Genomic DNA, 26,933 nt, shown 5'->3' with positions numbered 1-26,933 from the left:
GTAGTGTGCAGGCTTAGTGGCCGATGAGCTCAGCAGTTTTGTCCCAAAAAACCTAACAACAATTTTCCTAATACAACAGTCACAAAAATAAATTTGCTACGAAATGCGTTAACGGGGACCCGGAAGCGACGCATGGTTTCTCAGTGGAGCACGAGCCAACTCACATGAAAGCTGTGCTGAACTGCTATACTTCTTAGTGGGCCTGTACCTGTGACAAGCCGGTTAGCCCGGCAAGAGCCCTAGGCTCCGTGCAAATATCATTCCATGCAAGGGTTCCAACCCCAATACAGGAGATGGGCGGTAGGAGGTGGAGGAGGTGAACAAAATAAGGGGGAAAAGGCGATTTACAGAGAGCAAGGGGAAGGAACTGGAATGAATACATACCCTGGCTAGTAAATAATAAAAAAATTGTCATACTACCACAAAGTTGTCGTCTGCCACGATCTCTCATTAATACAAAGCGACTATCTCCGCAGATGTGGACACGCGGCAGGGTTTGTTCAAAAAATGTTTAAATGTGTGTGAAATCTTATGGGAGTTAACTGCTAAGGTCATCAGTCCCTAAGCTTACACACTACTTAACCTAAATTATCCTAAGTCAAACACACACACCCATGCCCGAGGGAGGACTGGAACCTGCGCCGCGACCAGCCACAGAGTCCATGACTGCAGCGGCTTAAACCGCTCGGCTAATCCCGTGACGCATATCAAGTGAAAAATAGTTATCTTCAACAACCGAAAAATTGGTTTTGTAGTTGTGTAACAAGTAATGCTCGCTATTTTATCAACGGAGTTTCGAGCTACGCAAGTACTATGGAACATGGGCTTACCTTTGCAGAGTCATCACACTGAAATGTACTAAATTTGTATCAAGAAACTTCTCCATGTATGTTCATGTTGCTTATAGTGCACAATAAAGCTTTCAAGTGGAACTGATAATCAGTTCATAAACACCCTGTATTATGCGTGCATATAATTTACGTAGCGACTGGCAGTGGCGAATCTGTGAACAGTGTAGCGCTAGTCTTTTACATCATTAAATACCTTCTTTGCAGAACAGTATTACACACAAGCAACGAACCGAATGAGTAAGCACTGTTTCAAACAGACTGGCCTTGTATTCGAGTGCATGAGGGGTTCAATTCTTCATCCGGCCATCCTAATTTAGGTTTTCCGTGGTTTCCCTAAACTATTTCAACCGCACAGTCCATGACTGCAGCGCCTAAGACCGCTCGGCTAATCCCGCGCGGCAGGCAGGGTTCAATGGGAGTGCTATTGGTATGGGTACCAGTTCTTTCGCATAATATCTGCGGAGTCTCACACGTACTCAGTGTGGTCCAATTGCCATTTTACTAATGCCTTTCCTCATTTGTGCATCCGAGCATGTCCGCATCGCCTTCTAGGTTTCGATGCTTCGCACACTATGGTAACGTCTGAAGCACGCTGTACTGTGCACACGACCGCCACACTGCACTCGGCGGAAGACCTCGAGGCGCAGACCCAGCTGCTACATCACTGCCAGCCACCGCCCGCTATGAGTCAGGGCTACGCGGGCGGAGCGCGGGCATAAAGACAATTTCCCGCGGAACTGAGACACACGGCGCGGCTCCGCAGACGTTTACTGCCGTTTAGAGTGAGCGACGGCCGGCCGGACGGACGCAGACCGGTCTGCCACGAACTGCCGCGCGCGCGCCCATGAATAGTAAAGCGCGCCTCTGACAGGCTTTTGTTTCGGCGGAAATCGCTTCTCCCGCCGTTCGTATAGGCGGACCGTGCCAAGCCCCGTCGATACAGCCCTGTCTCTCTCTCCGCCCCTATCTCCTCCTCTGTTTCTCTGTCTTTCATATATGCTGTACATCCCTCGTCTTCCCTTGACCATTATTCGGGCACGGCCGGACGTCACTTTTTGCCCGATATAAAAATGAAACACGGCGAGGCAGCGACTGCGGTCTGGCGAGCCCGACTGGAGAGCTGACAGGCGTGCCTGGGGTTAGCAGGCGGGAGGAGCGCCGTCGAACTTGCGGTCTGTCTGCCACAGTCGGACGTGGGACGAGCTGCAGCAGCCGGCGGGCGGAGCAAGAAGCACACCGAATGCCTCTGACTGTTCGCAGAGACCTTCCGCAGACCCTCCAGTCTCCTGCAAAGCGCGGTCCGTTAACAGGTCGCAACCGTACGTGACATCGGGAGGTCACAGCTGCTCGCCACAAATAACAAATTCTTCAAATGGTTCAAATGGTTCTGAGCACTATCGGATATAACATTTGAGGTCATCACTCTCCTAGAACTTAGAACTACACAACTGGCCATTAAAATTGCTACACCAAGAAGAAATTCAGGTGATAAACGGGTATTCATTGCGCAAATACATTATACTAGAACTGACGTGTGATTACATTTTCACGCAATTTGGGTGCATAGATCCTCAGAAACCAGTACCCATAACAACCACCTCTGGCAGTAATAACGGTCTTGATACGCCTCGGCATTGAGCTTGCATGGCGTGTACAGGTACAGGTGCCCATGCAGCTTCAACACGATATCACAGTTCATCAAGAGTAGTGACTGGCGTATTGTGACGGACCAGTTGCTCGGCCACCATTGACCAGACGTTTTCAATAGGTCAGAGATCTGGAGAATGTGCTGGCCAGAGCGGCAGTCGAACATTTTCTGGATCCAGAAAGGCCCGTACAGGACCTGCAACATGCGGTCGTGCATTATCCTGCTGAAATGTAGGATTTCCAGGGATCGAATGAAGGGTAGAGCCACGGGTCTGAATTGTGACGTCCACTGTTCAAAGTGCCGGCAATGCGAACAAGAGGTGACTGAGACGTGTTAACCAATGGCAACCCATACCATTACGCCGGGTGATACGCCAGTATGGCGATGACGAATACATGCTTCCAATGTGCGTTCACCGCGATGTCGCCAAACACGGGTGCGACCATCATGATGCTGTAAACAGAAGCTGGATTCATCCGAAAAAATGACGTTTTACCATTGGTGCAAGCAGGTACCTCGTTGAGTACACCATCGCAGGCGCTCGTGTCTGTGATGCAGCGTCAAGGGTAACTGCAGCCGTGGTCCCCGAGCTGATTGTCCATGCTGCTGCAAACGTCGTTGAACTCTTCGTGCAGATGGTCATTGTCATGCAAATGTCCCCATCTGTTGACTAAGGGATCAAGACGTGGCTGCACGATTCGTTACAGCTATGGGGATAAGATGAGTGTCATCTCGACTGCTAGTGATACGAGGCCGTTGGGATCCAGCACGGCGTTCCTTATTACCCTCCTGAACCCAGCGATTCCATATTCTGCTAACAGTCATTGGATCTCCATCAACGCGAGCAGTAATGTCACGATACGATAAACCGCAATCGCGATAGGCTACAATCCGACCTTTATCAAAGTCGGAAACGTGATGGTACGCATTTCTCCTCCTTACACGAGGCATCACAACAACGTTTCACCAGGCAACACCGCTAAACTGCTGTTTGTGTATGAGAAATAGGTTGGAAACTTTCCTCATGTCAGCACGTTGTAGGTGTCGCCACCGGCGCCAACCTTGTGTGAATGCTCTGAAAAGCTAATCATTTGCATATCACAGCATCTTCTTCCTGTCGGTTAAATTTCATGTTCTTTAGCATGTCATCTTCGTGGTGTAGCAGTTCTAATGGCCAGTAGTGTACTTAAACCTAACTAACCTAAGAACATCACTCACATCCATGGCAGAGTCAGGTTAGTGGTCGCGGGGTTCCAGACTGAAGCGCCTAGAACCGATCGTCCAGAGCGGCCGATAACACCTTCTTCCAGCGTTTACTGTCTCACGAGACCATTGCTTTAAAAAAATAGACAAGAGCGAGTAGCACTCGTCCACTGAGGGTCACATACAAACTTAATTCCACTCAAGTGCCAAGGAAACTAGTGTAGGAATGCTGATTCAAATACAGATATACGTAAACAGGCAGAATACGGTGCTGTGGTCGGCTACAGCTATATAAGACATCAAGTATCCGCCGCAGTTGTGAGATCGGTTACTGCTGCTACAATGACAGGTAATCAAGATTTATGTGCGTTTGAACGTGGAGTTATAGTCAGCGATGGGACACAGCATGTTCGAGGTAGCGATGAAGTGAGGATTTTCCCGTACGTCTATTTCACGAGTGTAGAGTGAATATCAAGAATCGTTGCGGCCGCAAAAAGATCCTGAAAGAAGGGGAGCAACGACGCCTGGCGCCAAGTGCAGTCATTCCGCAGATTGTTGCAGACTGCGATGCTGGACTACCAACAAGAGTCAGACTGCGGCCCATTCATAGAAACCACACCAACGTGGACTTTCGGGGCCGAAGTCCTACTCCTGTGGCTGCACGACACAAAGATTTAAAGATTTACCCCTCGCCTGGGCCCATAAATACCGACGTTGGACTCGCCATGACTGGAAACATTTTGCCTGGTCGGACGAGTCTCGTTTAAAATTGTATCGAGCAGATGGACGTGTACGGGTGCGGAGACAATCTCATGAATCCATCGACCCTGCACGTCAGCAGGGGACTATTGAAGCTGTTAGCGGCTCTGTGATGGTGTTAGGTGTGTGCAATTGGAGTGACATGTCACTCTTGATACGACTCCGACAGGTGATACATAGGTAAGCATCCTCTTTGATCAGCAGCATCCATTCGTGCCCATTGTGCATTGCTATGGACGTGGGAAATTCCAGCACGACAATGCGACACCCCACAGGTCCAGAATTCCTACAGAATGGCTCCAGGAACAGACTTCCGAGTTAAATCACTTCCGCTGGCTAACAGACTCCTCAGACATGAACATTATTCCAGAATGAGATTTTCACTCTGCAGCGGAGTGTGCGCTGATATGAAACTTCCTGGCAGATTAAAACTGTGTGCCCGACCGAGACTCGAACTCGGGATCTGCGCACACTCCGCTGCAGAGTGAAAATCTCATTCTGGAAACATCCCCCAGGCTGTGGCTAAGCCATGTCTCCACAGTATCCTTTCTTTCAGGAGTGCTAGTTCTGCATATTTCGCAGAAGAGCTTCTGTAAAGTTTGGAAGGTAGGAGACGGATACTGGCAGAAGTAAAGCTGTGAGTACCGGTCGTGAGTCGTGCTTCGGTAGCTCAGTTGGTAGAGCACTTGCCCGCGAAAGGCAAAGGTCCCGAGTTCGAGTCTCGGTCGGACACACAGTTTTAATCTGCCAGGAAGTTTCATGAACATTATTGAACATATGTGGGATGCCTTGCAACGTGCTGTTGAGAAGAGCTCTCCACCCCGTCGTTCTCTTCCGGCTCCCTCGAGCACTGCTTCAGACATTAGTCAAATCCATGCCACATCGTGTTGCGGCACTTCTGCGTGCTCGCTTGAGCCCTACATGATAGTAGGTAGTTGTACCGTTTCTTTGTCTGTTCAGTGCAGTTTATCCATATTGGAAATCGAGCATCTTAACCGGCAAGATATTGCTCTCGGTGATTCCAGGCTGCATCAAAATCTTCACAGTAGTTCCTCGGAATAACCTCCGCGCGGAATAGCCACGTGGTCTCAAGCGCCTTGCCAAGGTTCGCGCGGTTGCCCCGTCAGAGGTTCGAGTCCTCCCTCGGGGCTGGGTATGTGTGTCTTCTGAGCGAAAGTCAGTTTAAGTTAAATTAAGTAGCCAAGGGACCGATGACCTCAGCAGTTTGATCCCATAGGAACTTACCACCAGTCAAGTCAGTCGGGATAGCACGGTAACACAAAAAGATGCGAGCAGGCGACTTCAGTTTATCTATGTAGGGAGAGAAGCTTAAGTAAAACATTTTTCTTTACTTTCTAAAACATGACTACAGCTTACATTTTACGTTTGGGTGGATGTGTTAGTCTATTGTGCTTTTGACAGATGATGAATGGAATGTATTTTCGAATGGAAAAAGATATTGTCGTGTGATATAACTACAGTTTTACAAATTTCAGATTTTTTTCCTTCATTAGTACAGTGGACTATTGCTTGTTGCAGAATCTCATGACTATAGATCCACGGGAAGCACCCTTCAGGTTTTGATCAGTGAGTTTTCGAGTATCAAAATAATTTAACATAAATGACCCTATTTCTTGATTTCATTGAATTAGAAGTACACAATTTTTACGCCGCCAAGGGACCATAGGCTTCAGTTTGTCACATAAATCTAAACTTGGTAGCCAAACTGTTCCAGAGGATAAGGGTATTAACAGACCAACAGACAGACAGGTGGACACAAAATTATATATCTATAAAAAAAGTTCTTCTTATGAACAATGAAAAACTAGCAATTTTAGGATTTGTTTCTTTCCTTTTAGAGTGAAACCTGGTTTCCTCCCAAATTTCATAAACGTAAGTTAACAGGAAGCACCCTACAGTTCTTGATGAGTTAGTTTTCGAGTAACAAAATATGTGACGTAAATGGCCGATCTTTTGATCGGAGGGAGCTTGAAGCTTGAAATATTTACACCGCCAAGGGGTCATAGACCTTACAATGTAACATAAATTTGAGCTTGATACCTCTACCTATGTTTAAGAAAAATGGTTTCGTAGCATTCGGACAAACAGTTGGACGGACAACAAAGCGATCATATAAGGTTTCCGTTTTTACAGGCTGAAACACGGAGCCTCCAAAAAACCGCTGTCCAGGGAGTCTCTAGACTCGTCTTAGCCTGGGATCTCATTGACTGGAGTCGAATTGTCTTGAGTGATGAGTCCTGCTTCGAATTGATCCCCTATGACCAGCGAAAACGTGCCTGGAGACAGCAGTGCGACGCCAACCTGACTGTTGATCAATTCGTGAGTTCTTTAATACATCATGCAGTATTTTTGAAATTGAAAGTTATATGCCAATGTTCATGGTACTAACTAGTATCTAATTTCATATAGTAGTAATGGTCTCACAAAGAAGGACCGGGAATCATTGAAAACAGAATAAAGGTAGATGAGAGAAGCGTGCTTGTGGTTCCTCTTCGGTTCTGGACGCAAGACTCCGGATGTGCAGCCCTGTGCTGACTGGTTCTCAATGGATGAGACGGATTTGCAGTCTTGACACGTCATGGCGTTCTGCGCACTCGGGTTACGAGATGCGACTTATGATGAGCTAAGTTCCAGCACTGCAGTGCAACGATTTCACGTCTGTAATGAGCCATTACGAACGTTGAGATTCAACATTCTCGTACTATGATCAGTATCTTGAGTTGAAATAATCTTTAAGATGAACATAATTTCTCCTAATTTATTTACATTTGCTTCCCATTGTTAAAATGACAGTTGAAAAAAGTATGATTCTACGTAACAACCATGCTTTCGTGCAACTTGCCATGCAGGTGCAGAAGAAGATCTGCTCCGTTCAGTTGACTTCAGCAAACGTGTATATTCATACGAGCTGCTTTCAAAGCATACACTTATTTATTTAGCAGCGTGATTAGTCCTGGCTTCGCTGTATGATCATGCAGGTTTTCGAAGGCAAGTTGAGTCGTAGCAGCCATGATTTCTCAGGTAGCATTCAGTGTCTGTTCTAGCGCATTTTCATTTTGGACTTTGTTTGGCAAAGTCTTAAACTAGCACACTGAGACATTTGTGGTCATTGTACATGTCCTTGTCTATAAGATGGGCATGTGCATATTTCCTAAGGCAGGTCATGAATTTGCACACAGGAAATTTTATCTTCATTTAAATGCCCATCTATTCCTATAGAATACCACGTAGCGCAAAGTGAGCCTTTCCTCTGTGATGTGTTTCTTAAAATGCTTGAGTCAATAAATTCTGTTGTATGAGGGCATTTTAAATACGGCAAGTTTCTAAAGACATTCTCCACATACTCAATTTTCCAACACAGGGAGATCTTACAGGCATAGCGCATCTTTCGTCGTAGATATAATTACTCGATCCGGAAAATTCTCACTTGCTTTAATTGCAGTTCGGCATAAGCCGCCATATAGAGATTTTCGAAGAGATCTGCGCATTATGTATGTCCGGTGCAAAGATTGACGTTTGACTGTAAAACAAATAAACCTAGTGTAATGGCTTGGAAAAAAAAAACGAACACGAAAACAAATTTTTCTCTTGACAGTTCTTGATTAATCTTATCTGAAGATGCACACAAGTTGCGACGTAGTCAGAGCAGACGTCAGTAATGATCCAAGAAGGGTTATTACGTGTGTTATTCCAAATACGGACCACAATGTTTTACTTCATAGACTGCAGTCGTTGTGTACGTTACGATGACGTGCCCAAACGGATATGTACCTCCATCACTGTGCGGTACAAGACAATGTACGTGCAGCAAGACGAAGGTATATGGGAAATTTTTCGAAACAGAAAGTACCAAACCATCAGACTTTCACAGCTGTAGATAAGCGTTTGAGGGGATATAGCATTCGTGGTAGGCCACGATTATGTCGGCTACAAGTAGATGGAGTGGTTGTTGAGAACATTCCACCCATTTCACATGCTGATGGTACCGGAACTGACACCTGTAGTCTACACTAGACGGCAGAATTTCTGCCAGTCGGGTACTGTTCATCATGTTCTTTATCTGTGTGGGTCTCATGGACGCTCATAGCAATCCTAGCGCAACTAGAGTACGAGCATATTAACATCGTTTTGGAGTGAATACTTGGTGTGGTATAATGGTCAATCAGTTACTCGGAGCACATGTTATTCCACAGCGGCTGACTGGAATAGTGTATAGACAGTTTTTGGAACATGAATTGGGTGGTCTACTTTACGATGTCCCACTCGCTGCTCGAACCAAACTATGGTTTATGCTCGACGGTGCTCCTGCACACTACATTCGGGAGGCACGCGAGTATCTCAATGTCGCTTATCGTGCAGGACCAGATGGATGATCCATCGGATCTGCAACTTTCAACTCTTTGGGCCCGTCTCCAGAAGCTCGCGAGTGGTGCTCCAACTGAGAACGTAGCACAACTACAGCAGTCAATTGAAAAAGACTGTCCAAGTGACAGAATGAGACGAACGGTGCCTGCAACATTCCGAGAGCGGTAAGACACCGGGCACGCCACTGTCTTTATCAATGTGGATATCATTCCGAACATGTTTTGGAGTAAATATAGAGTACGTTCAAAATGGTTCAAATGGCTCTGAGCACTGTGGGACTTAACTTCTGAGGTCATCAGTTCCCTAGAACATAGAACTACTTAAACCTAACTAACCTAAGGACATCACACACATCCATGCCCGAGGCAGGATTCGAACCTGCGACCGTAGCAATTGCGCGGTTCCCGACTGAGCGCCTAGAACCGCTAGACCACCGCGGCTGGCCTATAGAGTACGTAGTTTACTGAATTTCCGTTACTTTCCTGTCATTGATTTCTGAAGTCAATCAATTTTGTGTTGTTTGTGTTGCACTTGTGATCCATACTCTACTGCATTTCTCGGGAATAAAACAATTTCAGACATAATTTTGTTTATCATTTCACTCTTATTTTAATGCATACACTGCACCACTGAAGTGTGTACTGTTATTTTTGAATCATCTTGTATTTCTGATTACAGGACTCGATATCTGCACGCTAGGTGTTACCAAAACGTAACACTACAGAGCATAGACGACGGCACGCGGGGTGAAGGACCCCAAGCTTCCCTCCTCCTCCCCCCCTCCTCCCCCCACCCCTCAATTTCCTCTCCAGTAAGGTCGCGCATGACGGACGACGCGCTGCTATCCTCGTAGAAAATTGCTAATGCGATGCAAAATTGTAGCCATTATTGCTCAAAACGGAATTGCGGCCGTAATGACAAGGCATTATACTCCGGCGTTCGCCATTTTCCCCTTTCTTATTTGGCAGGGCCCGTTTCTCCTGACGTTAGATTCAGCGTGAATTAATAACCCGGCTCACAACGGAGGCTCCCGACGTCGCTCAAGCAACTTCATAATTTTTGCTTCGAGACTGAAAGAGGGGTAGTGGAACGGGTGAAAGAAAGGAGGAGGATTGATCGTAGTTTGGTGGGACGGGCAGAGGGGTGAAATTCAACCTGCGGTGTGTACGATGTATCTGTATCGTCGAAATTTATCCAGCCAGAGAGAAGCTGAGCGCGATTGTACAGCCTTACCTAGTGTTGTTTGGTAACAGGTGGCATATTTACGATCTTTCATAACCAGGCTAATAAATTACGCCAGCAGTTTATTAGCAAAATAAAAAAAGGGGGGACTAGGTATTATGATGCGACATAAGCGAAAGGCAGGCGTTCCACGCTGTAAATCTGTCTGGAGTTTTCCGTAAGGGGAGGCGCTATGGACGGGTGGGGGGTGGGGGGGGGATTAAATAAAAATCGGCACCATAAACGACAGGACGGCCTGGAGGGACGCGGCTCTGGTTCTACCTGTGCGACAAAGTTGTGCCCACAGCAAATCAGCGAGCTGCGCCGATAACCGAACGACACCAGATCAATCGGCAAACACGACCCGATTCGCTTTTCAGGATGAGTCCCGAGTGACAGCTGGGACCAGCTGCAAGAATCACGACTGTACTGCGTACTACTGTTAATACTAGGTCTGACACAATCAATCCTATGATTAAGGGTCGTTCATTAATTCCGTGGGCTCAAAACGGGGGGAAGGGGGTCTGGCAGAATTTCTCCAAATCTCATTTAAAGAGGGGTGAGGCGACATAAAAATCTCACTTCACATTTTTATTTCAGAAAATATACATTATTATAATGGACAATATTATAGCGCCCACCAGTTTTTATGGCCCCCCTGAACTGAACTGAATGCTTGCATGTGTGCATGGCTTCGATTTCCCAATTTGAAACAAGTGCTGCACAAATGTCAAATTTCATTCGTCGAGTTCTCTGCGACGCCGGTCGAAAACACTGCTTGTCAGTCAGTGAGTCAGTCGTGGTATTTTGCAGCGCATACAAAGCCGGTGTTATTGTGCCCAGCACCTGTTTGTATGAAAACTTTCACAATGTGTATGTCAAGCGGCATGCCGACAATTAGACACAAACGTGCGGGCAAGAACTTAATTGTTAGTGGAATGACGCTAAACTGAAGTTCCCCATCGAGCATTGTCTTAATGAACATTTACATCAAATTTAAAAAAATCGTTTTTACGTATTTTTACACAACTACGGGGATAACCTCATATGAGAGGGAGAAGGATCTCATGACATTCCACCAAATGTCACGAAGCGGGGAGGGCTCAAATTTTAAAGAAAATCCCTCACGTAATTAATGGACGTTTCCTTACGCGTCGCTGGTTATCTGGAAGATTCTGAATGTAGCGCGTGCTCCTTTCCATGCAGGAACCACTGTCTTGCTGTTTCGTTCAGCGCAGTCCAGTCGCTACCGTTCACTCGCCTTTATACGAGAGGAGAGCTGTCACTGTCCAGTTTCAACGTGTGTTTTCGTGTGCAGGCGAGATGTACAAAAAAGGAACAGCTTGTCGATGCTGATAAAACATTTTTTTACAAGTTTCCCGTCGAATGTTACGGCAGCAGATATTGATGAATCGGTTTATTCGCGGAGGATGCAGGAGATGACATGCGAAATCAGTGGACAAATCAGTAGCATCATTCTTTCGTTGCTGGGCCGTGTTGTTGTATCTGGAAAACAATACAGCAAAAGTAAACTTCAGCGCAATAGTGGAACTAAATTTAACTGCTAGTATGAGCGTGGTCGGGTGTAACCACTGTTGGGAAGTGTGTTACTTATGGACAAAATAAACGAAGTAAATGGTAAGAACTGTCATCCGTTCACAGCAGTCTCACTTCAAATTGGAGAATTGTAATACACCTGAAAAAGACACGTATAGGTTTTAACTGACATTGTCATGTTTCGTACTAAGAGGCGTCTCTCGGCTAACCATGCCTTCCTTCTACATCTACAACTAAATACCTACTCCGTAAGCCAGCTTATTGAGCGTGGAGCAGGGTACACTGTACCGCCATTTGTCGTTTCCTTTCCTATTCCACTAGCAGATAGCGATCGATGGGAAAACGACTGCCTATAAATCCCGTACGGGCCCTAATTTCTTGTACCTTATATTCGTGGTCCTTGCGCGAATTGTGTGTTGGCGGCAGTAGAATCGTTCTGCAATCAACTTCAAATGCCGGTTCTCAAAAATATCTTAATTTTCCTCAGTAATGTCCTCGAAAAGAACGGTGCCTTCGCTCCAGGAATTCCCATCTGAGTTGTCGAAGCATCTCCGTAACACTTGTGTGTTGTTCGAAGCTACCTTACACAAGCCCGATTGTCGCAAAGAAAACTGTACTGAGGATCAAAAGAGTAATGGGGAGGAAGGTTACACGACGTCCTATCAAGCATTCGGCCGCGAATCTGTTTCGTTACACCTTAAACAGTTGCAGTCCATAGATTCAGATTCTGTAATTACCTGAGGTGGCTGTGATCCGTACACTTGTCAATGTTGCAGATCTCACTGAAACATTTATTTGGCCGGGATCGCAACGTGGAAAAGAATTATTACTAGTTTCGACCACTTAAACGGTCACCTTCAGATTACAGAATGAGATTTTCACTTTTGCAGCGTTGTGCGTTGATATGAAATTTCCTGGCAGATAAAAACTGTGTGCCGGACAGAGACTCGAACTCGGGAACTTTGCCTTTCGCGAGCAAGTGATCTACTCTTGCACACAGTTTTAATCTACCAGGAAGTTCCGCCTTTAGATTAGATACAAACAAGCAGTATCTAAACGAAGAGTATAGCTAAGACACATAAATTACAAATACGCTTGTAAGTTGACATTTCTTTAAGAATGTTAGCACTAAAATGACAAAATGTCTTAGTTATTCTCTTCGTATACAGGGCGAGTCAACAGGTGAAACCTTTTGGAGAAAGAGTTCGTGAAATTCACTAAGATTGGAAACAAAAGCGGTCAGAGTCTGCTACTTCGATGTAAACACCGCCACGTAGAGCTCTCATTTCAGACTCCGTCATTACATGCAGCGATACACGGCTACGCTACTAAGGTAAAACCTCATTCCCTGCAAGACACAGGTAGACGGGCAGCTAAGATTTTTTTGTTCAAATGCATGTTTGACCATTAGCTACATTTTTATTCAAAACCCAAATACTGGCCTGTTCCAGTCACAGACCATCTTCACTGTTTCTGTCCAAAGATACAGAAAATTTACATGTAGAGTACAGGAAATGTTACAAATTCTCTACCGAGGCAGTGAAAAATCTATATGAATACTTACAGGGTTAAAACAGTTTAAGCCACAACATTACGTTTGTCACAATATAAATAATGGCCATGTCTAATGTGTAGAGCATATCATGAACTCCAGTACTGGAGATAAATGATTAGCCACTGGGCACAGTGGGCCAGAATAAATTTGGCTAGAATTCAAAATCTGCTCCAATATGGCCAAAAATGGATGTAATGGGGTTTTGATTACTTTGATAGTGATTTTATATGAAAATTGAAAAACTTAAAATTGTGGATCCAATACGGCGAAAAGACTCTGGAAAAAATTTACTTAGTGGACAAAAAATGCTTTCGGTGAACATTTATAATTTTAATGGTAGACTCTGTAACACAACTGTCTCTGTATCTGTCTTTATAACAGAAAATATATATTAGTAGCACAAATGGAGTGTTTTATAAATCTTTTTAGTCTTCTTCCACTTGTATTTGTTGTTTTAAGCTTAATTTCCTTCTTCATATTGTTTCTCACCGACATTTGATACTCTTCATGCTGATTCCTGATAATCGTCTGCAGCAGCTACCAAGAAGGCAACAACTTCTGACGACAAAGTTTTCACTTTCCTCGGAGATGGTTTCCGTAAAGAAGAAACATAGGGATTGGCTGCTGTCATAAGTCTCCGAAACAGATCCTCCATATTTTTCACACGAGAAGACTTTCGGGCAAAGCTTAGGCCATATTGCCTTATTACATTGTCTGTTGATGCTTGTGCATCTTGCGACAGTTTATCGCCTGGTAAAAATGTACTCGCAATTATTTCCGATTCGTGGGTCAACAGTCTGCAAACTCCTGTTTGCATGTTGTTCCATGGGTACTCTTTGACATAATGTCGGGCTGTTGCAGTGGCGTAACTTGGAAACATTTCAATTATATTTTCTCAGTATAAATAATGGCGCAAAGCCGGTCTTGCCGCTATCAGCTGGATTTGACGCCTGCTTCGCAAAGATAATACTACTTACTTAAGAAGGGGATGAAAAAGAAGGCGGTCTGTCGTGGAATCTAAAACGTATCTGCTTCCTACACTCGCGTTTTACAATTTCTGTATTTGCATTCTGGTAAGAAGTTAATTAACAAAGACTAGTTACTAATTAAGAATTAAATAATAAAATAACTGTTTCTAATTAAGTACACACCGTCTGGAATAGCCTCTATTTTTTTAAAAAAAATATCGGTCTGATTTCGCTGAACAAAAATATTTCATCCGAACGACGTAATATGTTTCCAGCACCGAAAGCTCGGCTCACGCTCGCAAGTGAAAGTCGTGTTGGACCTGAAATTTAACCTTCAGGAGAAACCACTATCCGCTTCTAACATCGGGATTCTATAGTACCAACACCAGTCAGCCTATTAAACGAAACTCCTTAACTTTGTACTTTTTTAAAAAAAAAAAGTTTACGGCCACTTTTTCGTCATTCTGATTACATATGCGGTGTAGAGAGTTGTATATCGAAAGAAGTTAGAAACCAGGAAAGAGCTGTTGGCAGAGCAGGTCGTGTCAGTATTGCTCAGTCGGTAAGAGCCCGCATATCGCAATGTTCCAGTCCCGGTCCGACAAAAGGTTTTTATCTGCCAGGTAGTTTCAAAACAGCGTACACACGGCAGAAGAGTGAAAAATGTGGTTAAAATAGCTCTGAGCAATATGGGACTTAACATCTGTGGTCATCAGTCCCCTAGAACTTAGAACTACACTCCTGGAAATGGAAAAAAGAACACATTGACACCGGTGTGTCAGACCCACCATACTTGCTCCGGACACTGCGAGAGAGCTGTACAAGCAATGATCACACGCACGGCTCAGTGGACACACCAGGAACCACGGTGTTGGCCGTCGAATGGCGCTAGCTGCGCAGCATTTGTGCACCGCCGCCGTCAGTGTCAGCCAGTTTGCCGTGGCATACGGAGCTCCCTCGCAGTCTTTAACACTGATAGCATGCCGCGACAGCGTGGACGTGAACCGTATGTGCAGTTGACGGACTTTGAGCGAGGGCGTATAGTGGGCATGCTGGAGGCCGGGTGGACGTACCGCCGAATTGCTCAACACGTGGGGCGTGAGGTCTCCACAGTACATCGATGTTGTCGCCAGTGGTCGGCGGAAGGTGCACGTGCCCGTCGACCTGGGACCGGACCGCAGCGACGCACGGATGCACGCCAAGACCGTAGGATCCTACGCAGTGCCGTAGGGGACCGCACCGCCACTTCCCAGCAAATTAGGGACACTGTTGCTCCTGGGGTATCGGCGAGGACCATTCGCAACCGTCTCCATGAAGCTGGGCTACGGTCCTGCACACCGTTAGGCCGTCTTCCGCTCACGCCCCAACATCGTGCAGCCCGCCTCCAGTGGTGTCGCGACAGGCGTGAATGGAGGGACGAATGGAGACGTGTCGTCTTCAGCGATGAGAGTCGCTTCTGCCTTGGTGCCAATGATGGTCGTATGCGTGTTTGGCGCCGTGCAGGTGAGCGCCACAATCAGGACTGCATACGACCGAGGCACACAGGGCCAACACCCGGCATCATGGTGTGGGGAGCGATCTCCTACACTGGCCGTACACCTCTGGTGATCGTCGAGGGGACACTGAATAGTGCACGGTACATCCAAACCGTCATCGAACCCATCGTTCTACCATTCCTAGACCGGCAAGGGAACTTGCTGTTCCAACAGGACAATGCACGTCCGCATGTATCCCGTGCCACCCAACGTGCTCTAGAAGGTGTAAGTCAACTACCCTGGCCAGCAAGATCTCCGGATCTGTCCCCCATTGAGCATGTTTGGGACTGGATGAAGCGTCGTCTCACGCGGTCTGCACGTCCAGCACGAACGCTGGTCCAACTGAGGCGCCAGGTGGAAATGGCATGGCAAGCCGTTCCACAGGACTACATCCAGCATCTCTACGATCGTCTCCATGGGAGAATAGCAGCCTGCATTGCTGCGAAAGGTGGATATACTCTGTACTAGTGCCGACATTGTGCATGCTCTGTTGCCTGTGTCTATGTGCCTGTGGTTCTGTCAGTGTGATCATGTGATGTATCTGACCCCAGGAATGTGTCAATAAAGTTTCCCCTTCCTGGGACAATGAATTCACGGTGTTCTTATTTCAATTTCCAGGAGTGTACTTAAACCTAACTAACCTAAGAACATCACACACATCCATGCCCGAGGCAGGATTCGAACCTGCGACCGTAGCGGTCACGCGGTTCCAGACTGAACCACCTAGAACCGCACGGCCTCACCGACCGGCGAAAAATGTGTGTCTAGTCTTTATGTCCCCTGTTAATTCAACATGACATTAATCCCACATACCAGAACAGCGTGGGTAGTACTGGGTTTCGTAACAATCTCTTTCGCAAACAAAAGAAAACCACCCATTATTCTCGTACCAATGAATCGAAGCGTGTCATTTCCGTTACCCACAACTGAACCGATGTGACTGCCCCACCTCGCATCCGCGCGCATTGTTCCTGCCAGGTATTCGCGCCACGCTATTATGTAGAGTGGGACGCGCGAGACTGGTGAGTGCGGAATGGGCGTGCATAGTTACGAGATCGGCAACAGCTGCAGCGAAGGTCAGCCTCGCACAAGAGCCCTCGTGAACCAGTTGCACGCATCTCGCCGCGCACTTTTGTCTAGCAGGCGGGCGGGCGGGATCCGCATCGGCTGGCGCAGCGCAGATGTGTGGCCCGGACAGGATAACGCACCCGTATGAAAAGGCAGCGGGAGGAACAGGGTCCAAGTACCGTGTGTAATCCGAGTGTGCGGTCTTTCTGCTCCTCCCTCCCCCCCCCCCCTTATCTGCTTTCGACGAAGTCCCCGCTACTTGTTCAGTGTCCGCAGGGGCAGCTCGTCCCCGCCCGTGCGCGGACAAAAGTGCTTTCATGCGGCGTGGGGGAGGCACTTGAGCGTGGCGCGGCAACTGCGGCTGCCTGAGGCGGAGGGCAAGACGAGGCGAGATGCGCGCGAGGCGTGGTCAGGCTCCAGCAGCCATCTCGTGGGGACGCGCGCGTCCCGAGAGACCCGCTCCGTTTGTTTGCTCGCCAGTCCCCTGCAGGCCTGCCGGATTCTGCCTCGCTGCGTCAAGTTCTCTTCGCGAGGCCACAGAAGTTATTCCCCAGTTATTTACAGAGCCCGAGCTCCAAGTTTCTTCCGCGAAGTGATTCGCATTCGGCCCCTTCTGGATTCATCGTCGACCTTATCTCCGGTTTCCAGACACTGTTTTCACTCAGGTACACACCACCTTTTCGCATTCTATTGTCCATCGTTCCGTCCGACTTAATTTGGTTGAGCACTCAGCGGACCGTTTAATTCGCCACAGAAGAATTAGGTCTTTTTATGAAATAATGTACACTGAAGCACCAAAGTAACTGCTGTAGGCACGCATATTCAAATACAGAGGGAAGGACGCTGGACCTGATGGGATACCAGTTCGATTTTATACAGAGTACGCGAAGGGTCTTGCCGCCGCCCCCCACCCCCTCCCTTCTTGCAGCGTTGCACCGTAGGTCTCTAGAAGAACGTAGCGTTCCAAAGGATTGGAAAAGGGCACAGGTCATCCCCGTTTTCAAGAAGGGACGTCGAACAGTTGTAGAATTTTGGAACACATATTATGTTCGAGTATAATGACTTTTCTGGAAACTATAAATCTTCTCAGAAGGAGTCAGCATGGGTTTCGAAAAAGACGATCGTGTGAAACCCAGCTCGCCCTATTCGTCCACGAGACTCAGAGGGCCATAGACACGGGTTCCCAGGTAGATGCCTTGTTTCTTGACTTCCGCAAAGCGTTCTATACAGTTCCCCAAGGTCGTTTAATGAACAAAGTAAGAGCATATGGACTATCAGATTAATTGTGTGATTGGATTGAAGAGTTCCTAGATAACAGAACGCAGCATGTCATTCTCAGTGGAGAGAAGTCTTCCGAAGTCAGAGTGATTTCAGGTGTGCCGCAGGTGAGTGTCGTAGGACCGTTGCTATTCACAATATACGTACATAAATGACCTTGTGGATAACATAGGAAGTACACTGAGGCTTTTTGCGGATGATGCTGTGGTATATCGAGAGGTTGTAACAATGGAAAATTATACGAAAATGCAGGAGGATCTGCAACGAATTGACGCATTGTGCAGGGAATGGCAATTGAATCTCTATGTAGACAAGTGTAATGTGCTGCGAATACATAGAAAGAAAGATCCTTTATCATTTAGCTACAATTTAGCAGGTCAACAACTGGAAGCAGTTAATTCTGTGAATTATCTAAGAGTAGGTATTAGGAGTGATTTAAAAAGGAATGCAATCCGAAAAGAAAGGTAGTAGGTTACTGTACACTTGTTCGCCCACTGCTTGAATACTGCTCACCATTGAGGGATTCGTACCAGATAGGCTTGATAGAAGAGATAGTGAAGATCCAACGGAGTGCAGCGCGCTGCGTTACAGTATCATTTAGTAATCGCGAAAGCGTTACGGAGATGATAGATAAGTGGAAGACTCTACAGGGAAGACGCTCAGTAGCTCGGTATGGGCTTTTGTTGAACTTTCGAGAACATGCCCTCACAGAGGAGTCAAGCAGTATATTGCTCCCTCCTACGTATATCTCGCGAGGAGGCCATGAGGATAAAATCAGAGAGATTAGAGCCCACACAGGGGCATACCGACAATCTTTCTTTCCACGAGCAATACGAGACTGGAATAGAACGTAGAACCGATAGAGGTACTCAAAGTACCCTCCACCACACACCGTCAGGTGGCTTGCCGAGTATAGATGTAGATGTAGATTTAGATAAGACAACTAGTGTCTGGTGCACTTGTTAGATCGTTTACTGCTGCTACAATGGCAGGTTGTCGACGTCTAAGTGAGTGTGAATGTGGTGTTACACTGGGCGCACGGGCGATGGGATACAGCAAATCGAGGTAGCGATGAAGTAGAGATTTTCCTGTATGACCACTTCACGAGATTACCGTGAATATCAGGAATCCGGTATAACATCAAATCTCCGACATCGCTGCGGCCGGAAAATGATCCTGCAAGAACGGGACCAAAGACGACTGAAGAGAATCGTTCAATGTGACAAAAGTCCAACCTTCCGCAAACTGCGGCAGATTTCAGTGCTGGGCCGTCACCAAGTGTCAACGTGCGAACCATTCACTGAAACATCATCAACATAGGCTTTCGCAGCTGAAGGCCCACTCGTGTAACATTGATGACTGCACAACACAGATCTTTACCCCTCGCCTGGGCTCACCAAAAACGACATTCTACTGTTGATCAATGGAAACATGTTGCCTGGTCGAACGAGTCTCGTTTCAAATTGTATCGAGCGGATGGACGTGTACGGGTATGGAGACAACTTCATGAGCCCATGGACTCTTCATGTCAGCAGGAGACTGTTCAAGCGAGTGGAGGCTGTCTAATGATGAGGGACGAGTCCAGCTGGAGTCTAGATACGACTGTGACACGAATGTAAGCATCCTGTCAGATCGGCTGCATCCATTCATGTCCATTGCGGATTCCAGCAGGACAACGTGACACCCCACACGTCCAGAATTGCTACAGTGTGGCTCCAGGAACACTCTTCTAAGTTTAAACACTTTCTCTGGCTAACAAACTCCCAAAACATGAACATTATTGAGCATATCTGGGATGCCTTGCAACGTGCTCTTCAGAGGAGATCTCCAGCCCCTGGTACTCTTAAGGATTTATGGACAGCACTGCAGGGGTCACGGCGTCAGTTCCCTCCAGCACTACTTCAGACAAAGTCGAACCCATGCTTCGTCGTGTAGCGGCACTTCTGAATGTTCGCGGGGGTCCTACAGGATATTTGGCAGGCTTTTCAGTGTATACTGCAAGAAACACTTATAACTCATAAATTGCTAGTACAACGCGTTTTGGCAGCATGTTGCCATCATCTGGTCCGTATACAGTTGATACATTGTAATTAACTGTAAATTCATCTGATGATGGCAGCAGGCTGCCGAAGCACGTCGTGCTAATAAAATATTAGTAATAAGTGACTGTTACAGTGTATATTATTTTATAAAATACTTGCAGTACAGTCGCAGAACTCAAATAACAGCCATAGAACGAGGGTAAAATTAAGTATTAGGCCGTCAACTAGCTTTTGCCGTTGTGCAACAGATGGCAGTAGCGGTCAAGTGGTGCAGTAGGTCGTTCGTCGTAAGTGCCATTTGTAAACATAACGCCATCAAAATGTTAGTCGATTTGAGGTTACAAAGTTATTACGATTTAATTTGCCAAATTACGAGCCCAATTCTCGTTAATTACGCGCAGTTTTGATTTTCTGCTTTAACATGAAGAAATCTGGGACTGAGGCTCATAAGAGGCGGGATAGACCTCAGGCAAGGCTCTCGTTAGTGAAAAAACGGGCACAGAATGAGTTCAGCGCATCAGGAACGGTGACTTTGGTATCGAATTTCGGCATGGCGGTAGAAGAGAGGTGTTTCGAATGTACTGAAACCGTCGGAAGCAACTGATGAGTTTCAGCTGTGCGCCTGCAGACGCCAACAGTCATGAAAAGGTGATTTTGCAGCATGACAATGTTCGACCCTGTGCTGCAAAACCCGTCGACACATACCCGGAAACGTTGAAATGGGAAGTCCTGTCCCACCCGCCGTGTTCTGCAGACATTGCTCCCTCTGTTCACCACCTTTCTCGATCAATGTCAATGTGCCTGGCTGACAAGTACTTTCAGTCATATGAACAAGCGTAAAATTGCATCGATTCAGAAGGTTCAAATGGCTCTGAGCACTATGGGACTTAACATCTGACGTTATCAGTCCTCTATACTTAGAACTAAGTAAACCTAACTAACCTAAGGACATCACACATCCATGCCCGAAGCAGGATTCGAACCTGCGACCGTAGCAGCCGCGTAGTTCCGAACTGAAGCGCCTAGAACCGCTCGACCACAGCGGCCGATTGCATCGTTTCAGGGATCGCCTATCCGCGAAGAGTGGCCGCGTGGTTTGAGGCACCATTCACGGATTGAGGGGCCCCTCCCGCCGGAGGTTCGAGTCCTCCCTCGGTCGTGGGTGTGTGTGCTGTTCTTAGAGTCAGTCAGTTTAAGTAGTGTGTAAGTGTAGGGACGGACGACCTCAGCAGTTTGGTCCCTTATGAATTCACACACAGTCGAACATTTGAAAAGAAGACACGTTTCTCCTCTGAGGGTTTCGATGCTGCCCGAAAGATGCGGGAAAGTAGAGACCAGCGACAGCTAATACTTTCAATCGCAACTTTTTTTGTGCATTTTTCTCAATGAAGTTGCGAACTTCGGGGGAAAAAAGTAAAGTTCTGGAACTAATACGTTTCACTAAACATGAATCTGCCAATCCAAGATGCTATGACATGATACAGCAAGGGTGACAGTTGTACAAACACCGTTTCCGGTGCTGTGACAACGATTTGATGTGGCTCGTTCTTCAGTTATAGAACCCAGTACCTTGTGCTCGATGGTGAATATTCATCAGAGACAAGGGTATCGTCACTAGAGAAGTAAGATGGCGGTGCTCTTGTTCATTATACTCATAGACGATCTAACAGATAGTGTGAGCAGAAATCTGTGAGTATTTTCTGATTATGTTGTAATGCACCAGAAGGTATCGTTGAGTGACTGCCGCAGCAGACTGGACAACTTGGACAGAATTTCTATTTGGTACGATGAATGGCAGCTTGCACTAAATATAGAAAAATGTAAGTTAACGCAGAGGAGCAGGAAAAACAATCCTGTAAATTTCGTATACGGTATTAGAGGTGTGCTGCTTGGCACAGTCTCTTCGATTAAATATCCAGGCGTAACGCTGCAAAGCGTTGTGAAATGGAACGAGCTAGTAAGGTCAGTGACACGAAAGGTGAATGGTCGACCTCCACTTATTGGGGGAATTCCAGGTAAGTGTAACTCGTTTATAAAAGAGACAGCATATAGAACTCAGTCCATTCTCGAGTACTATGCGAGCGTTTGGGATCCCCATCAGATAGGCTTAAAGGAAGACGTCGAAACAGTTCAGATCCATGTTTCTAGATTTGTTACCGGTATTTCAGTCAACTATCACGGGAGATGATTCGCGAACTCAAATGGGATATTTGACGAGTTGGCGTGCCCCCCCCCCTCCCCCCCTCCCAAGACAGGCAGACATTAGCTGCTTCGTGGAATCAGGTTTTTTTTTAAAAAAAAATACGTACTGCATAGACAAGTTCGTTATTTTAACTTATTCAAGTGCTAAATATGAAGTGAAGAAACAATTCATTCCCACTTACGATAATTCCTGGAATCCTATATGTATGCGAACTTTTTTATTCTGTAATTTACTAATCATTTCATTTTGTGTTGGAGAAAGTATGACAGAAACATAAAAAAGCCACGTAGTTTTATATTGACTTAGTGAACGTAAGAAATCTTTGAACTTCATTAGCCATTTATTACACATGGAAAAACCTCACCAGCAAATTTTAAGGCATGTAACATAAGGAAGAAACGTTGTATTTCATGTTAAGATACGCCTGAGTGTGAAATTTAAGTTTAATTAGCTAGGGATTTAATCAAAAATCTCACGTTTCAAATACATTCGCACTAACTGCGACACTATGTTAGCTTGTAACCACTTTTTCACAACTGTCTCCCGTACAAAACTTGACTCTGACCCCTCCGCTTGTGTTGCTTGCGCCTTAAACCGGTACTGGCTGTATCACAATAAGCAATTGGAATTACCGCGCCCCGTGCTATACGATATGAAAGTATCACTGTCGTGTTTAGAAACGAATCAAGCGGTTAAAGGAATAGGAAGAACTTGATGATGCGAGAAAGCTATCCGTGGACTACTGCGGTTTAGCGCTGATAGTGATTCCGATTTGCCAGCGTGTGAACAATGTAGCTCTCTGAAATAAGGTTTTCAAAACCGAGCTGATATTAGCAGAAATGTGTAGCCTTAAGTGGTCCAGAAGCACTGATTGCCTCAGTGTCGAGCTTTTGAGCGTTTCTACGAACGACGCTGCCTCAGAGAAAGTGTTAGCTGACGCTGTAGCTCCAGGTAGATGGCTTAGGCCACGGCCGTTAAGCAAACTTCCCTGTCGTCTGCCTTTCCGCATATTGTTCCAGCCGGGTCGCTTGTACCCCGGGCGTGCTATAACAGCCAGCAGAATGGCTAGCCATACACAGAGGGTCTTAGTGACGGGCCGCAGATATTTACGACTAATTCTGGAAAACCTGCAGTCTCCGCCGGTGCGTAGGTGGGGGCACGATCTGCAGGTATCAACTGCAGTTCCCGGAACGGACAATCCGGCCTCATTAGTTGGTCACACACGTGCCGTCATCTGATAATGGCCACTTTCGGGAAGTCTGTGAGTTTCCCTGTGGTTTTCACGTGACAGCAAGATCTGCTTACTTCTGATACGGTGAAGGAGTGGGCCGAAGTGCGCAACGGAAAACATACATAAAATTATTACATTTCATTGTCGCAGGGTGCTACAGCGACCAGTTTCGAATCGTTACAGAATAAAAACAGGTTTGCTTGCGAAATCATTTAAAATCAATGTCACGTTGTCCCCACCCGGTAGCTGAGTGGTCAGCACTACAGAATGTCAATCCTAAGGGACCGGATTCGATTCCCGGCTGGGTCGGAGATTTTCTCCGCTCAGGAACTGGATGTTGTGTTGTCTTAATCATCATCATCGTTTCAACCCCATCGACGCGAAGTCGCAAAAGTGGCGTCAAATCGAAGACTTGCACCCGGCGAACGGTCTACCCGACGGGAGTCCCTAGTCAAACGAGATTTACATTTAATGCCATGTTTCAAGTTTTGGGGGCATAATCAGGTTATGAAGAAGTAGCTTGATGTGTAATTCACCCTTCATAAAGCCATATAAAATGGAAAATGAACGGAACAGTAACTGGATATCTAATCTATTCTCTTACTTTCATTACATATCCAGATATTACATATCCAGATACTTTTTCCATTTTGTATAGCTTTATGACGGATCGGTAATACATCCAACTACTTTTACATAATCGGATGATGTCTCAAAGGATGAATCGCTTAATTGATACTAAACAATTACACAATCAGTACTGTTTTTATTCTGAAAGATAGACTTGCACAACTGTACCGCGAAAAAACTTGTTTGTGGAAAGTGACCCATAAACATTATACGAACAAGAATGTGAAAAATAAACCGTACGAAAAAAATTGGCGCTGAGCACTATGGGACTTAACATCTGAGGTCATCAGTCCCCTAGACTTAGAACTACTTAAACCTAGCCTAAGAACACCACACACATCCATGACCGAGACAGGATTCGAACCTGCGACCGTAGCAGCAGCGTGGTTCGGCACTGAAGCGCCAGAACCGCTCGGCCACTGCGGCCGGCCCGTACGATGAGATGGTTCAAAGTTCCCTAGACGATATTCCAACTGTATACTTAAGTATAATAAAACTTAGTTACAAAATTTCAAATAAAATTTCAGAAAAAACAGACAGATTAAGGCCTCTGAAAGATGCGGAAAAAGTTAAGCGATTGTCGTATGAACCAATGTAAGCAGGGGTAATTTTTCTTTTCAAAGGTTCGAGAACGACCTCTTTATAGCGCAATGAACCTTTACGTTATTCGGAGAAGTACCAACGATTCAGAAAGCCATTGTCTGTCCCGCTGATTGCCTTCACGTATTATTGTCTCTCCTCTTAGCAGCGTGATGGTCACTTGGCAGCGAGTGCACATATCAGAAAAACACGATGCACGTGAAAACGACGAGTGGGTCGGTCGCAGCAATATTTTGCATCAAATCCAAACTACAGCTCTGCAGAAAAGCTGAAGCTCACCATTAATCATTAAAATGTTTGGGGCACACAAATGAAAACTAGACAGCTGGAAAAAAATCAAGTAAACTGTTTACTAATTCAAAAGTAATCGATACAACTGTATTTATCCCACTGTGAGACAAAAAGGTCAATGCCTTCATGGAGAACTGTCTTAGGTTGCCTACGAAATCATGATTGTACACAGGCGTGCACCCTTTTGTCAGTGGGCCCGCCCACATGTTACGAAAGTTGTTTGGAATACGCTGTACAAGTTTTGTGGAAAAATCTTCCACATCATCCATATAGTCCTGATCTCCCGTGGGCGTTTTCCATATTTCTGGGGCGTTGAAGAAAGATTGGTGGCCGTCGGTTTGCTTCGGACGAAGAGCTGCATGCCTGGGTAAAATAATGGTTCCGGAGTCAACGAAAGCACTTTTCCCATGAAGAGGTTGATAGCCTTGTGTTACAGTGTGGTAAATGTATTAAGAATTATCGAGACAAAAAGTTTTTTGAAATTACTGAAACCAGTCACTTTTTGTTTTTTTCTTCCATTTTGTTTTGTTATTTCATTACCGGTTTCGAAGCTCCTAGCGATTCATCATCAGATAAAAGGTTTCTTGAAATTACTCCAACCAGTCTCTTTTTGTTTTGTTCTTCAATTTCTTTATTATTTCGTTACCGGTTTCAAACCTCCTAGCGATTCATCATCAGATGGTACGTTCTTATTAATTGTTTGCAGTAATGTCGGAGTCGTGTAGAGTGATAAGTATCCGTTGGTTGGATAATGGTGTACACAGTATTCTGAAAGAAAACTATGTTTTCCAGTGACGTTATGATTTCCAGGATACTGGGTACACCAACAACCCACCAACGGATACTAATCACTCTACACGATTCCCACACTGCAGAAGACAGTAAGTATGTGGCATTTCATGATGAACCGCTAGGTGTTTCGAAACCGGCAATGGAATAATAAAGAAATTGAAGAACAAAACAAAAGGCGACTGGTTGCAGTAATTTCAAGAAACATTTATTCATCACAGTCTCAGTGTTCCTCATCCATAATGGATAAAAGTTTTAACCATTGTGATTACTTTTGAAATAATACAGAGTTTATTTACTTTTTTTTGCATCTGTGACGTTTTACTTTGATTGGCCCTTATACAGTTTACTGTACCATGTGCTTTACCTCAACAGTAGAGAGCTAACGAAAATGAAATGTACTCATCTGAAGGTACGTCTAAACTATACTGACTCATTCTTATTTCTTGTAGTCGTGCTCTTCAGTATCACGGAGGCTCTAAATCATACGCGCATTGTTAGTGCGTTGCCTCTCGGCAATCCATTTTCTTCCATGGGATGGTGTGATTTTTTAATTTTTTTTCGCGAAATATGTAAGCGTACGTAGCATACAAACCGCCAGCGGCCGCCACGGGTTTCTTCATACTGTCGTCCAAGATAGTTTCTTCTCGACAATACAAACGATTTCAAAATCCAATAATGCCCTACAGTAAGATAATGTCTTAAAAACGCCGCAATTTCAACGAGACTCTTGCAGCTGCTGAAATCCACCGCCGTCGGTTTGTGGCATGTAGAGCATGCTACGCAATCCTGGTTCCGAGGACGAATCACGGAAAGCCGCCGATTTATGCCACACACGAAAGGATCCAACTTACAGGAAACTTTGAGAGACTAGATCCGACAGGCGGGCTCTGCACGTCAGTGGAAAATACATTCTGGAGATAGGCGGGCCGGTTCCGTCAAAAAATAGCTGCGGAACTGGCCCGCAGTTGTGGCTCGTCTCAGAAACTCAGTCAGCTAATTAGCGATCAGAACGAGGCCGAAAGCTGAGAGGGTAAGGCGGAGTTGAGGTTTTGCCTTTTTAAAAACGAGACGGGGAGAATAAAGGTCGAAGAAAATTCTTCCCACATTCTTCTGGC

General features: G+C 45.8%; 1 protein-coding gene and 1 non-coding gene across 2 annotated transcripts in view; one reads left to right on the top strand and one right to left on the bottom strand.

Annotated features, from left to right (window-relative positions):
• The window catches only part of LOC126349326 (vasodilator-stimulated phosphoprotein-like), a 93,995-nt gene that overhangs the window by 15,109 nt on the left and 51,953 nt on the right, over positions 1-26,933 (bottom strand). The gene's annotated exons all lie outside the window — the stretch shown is intronic.
• Positions 5,121-5,195, top strand: Trnas-cga (transfer RNA serine (anticodon CGA)). Its single transcript has one exon. It is a non-coding gene; the product is annotated as a tRNA-Ser (tRNA).

Source organism: Schistocerca gregaria, chromosome 1, assembly GCF_023897955.1.
Source record: "Schistocerca gregaria isolate iqSchGreg1 chromosome 1, iqSchGreg1.2, whole genome shotgun sequence".
Lineage (NCBI taxonomy): Eukaryota > Metazoa > Arthropoda > Insecta > Orthoptera > Acrididae > Schistocerca > Schistocerca gregaria.
The sequence above is the reverse complement of the archived record's forward strand: the minus strand, read 5'-3'. Positions and strand labels throughout refer to the sequence as shown.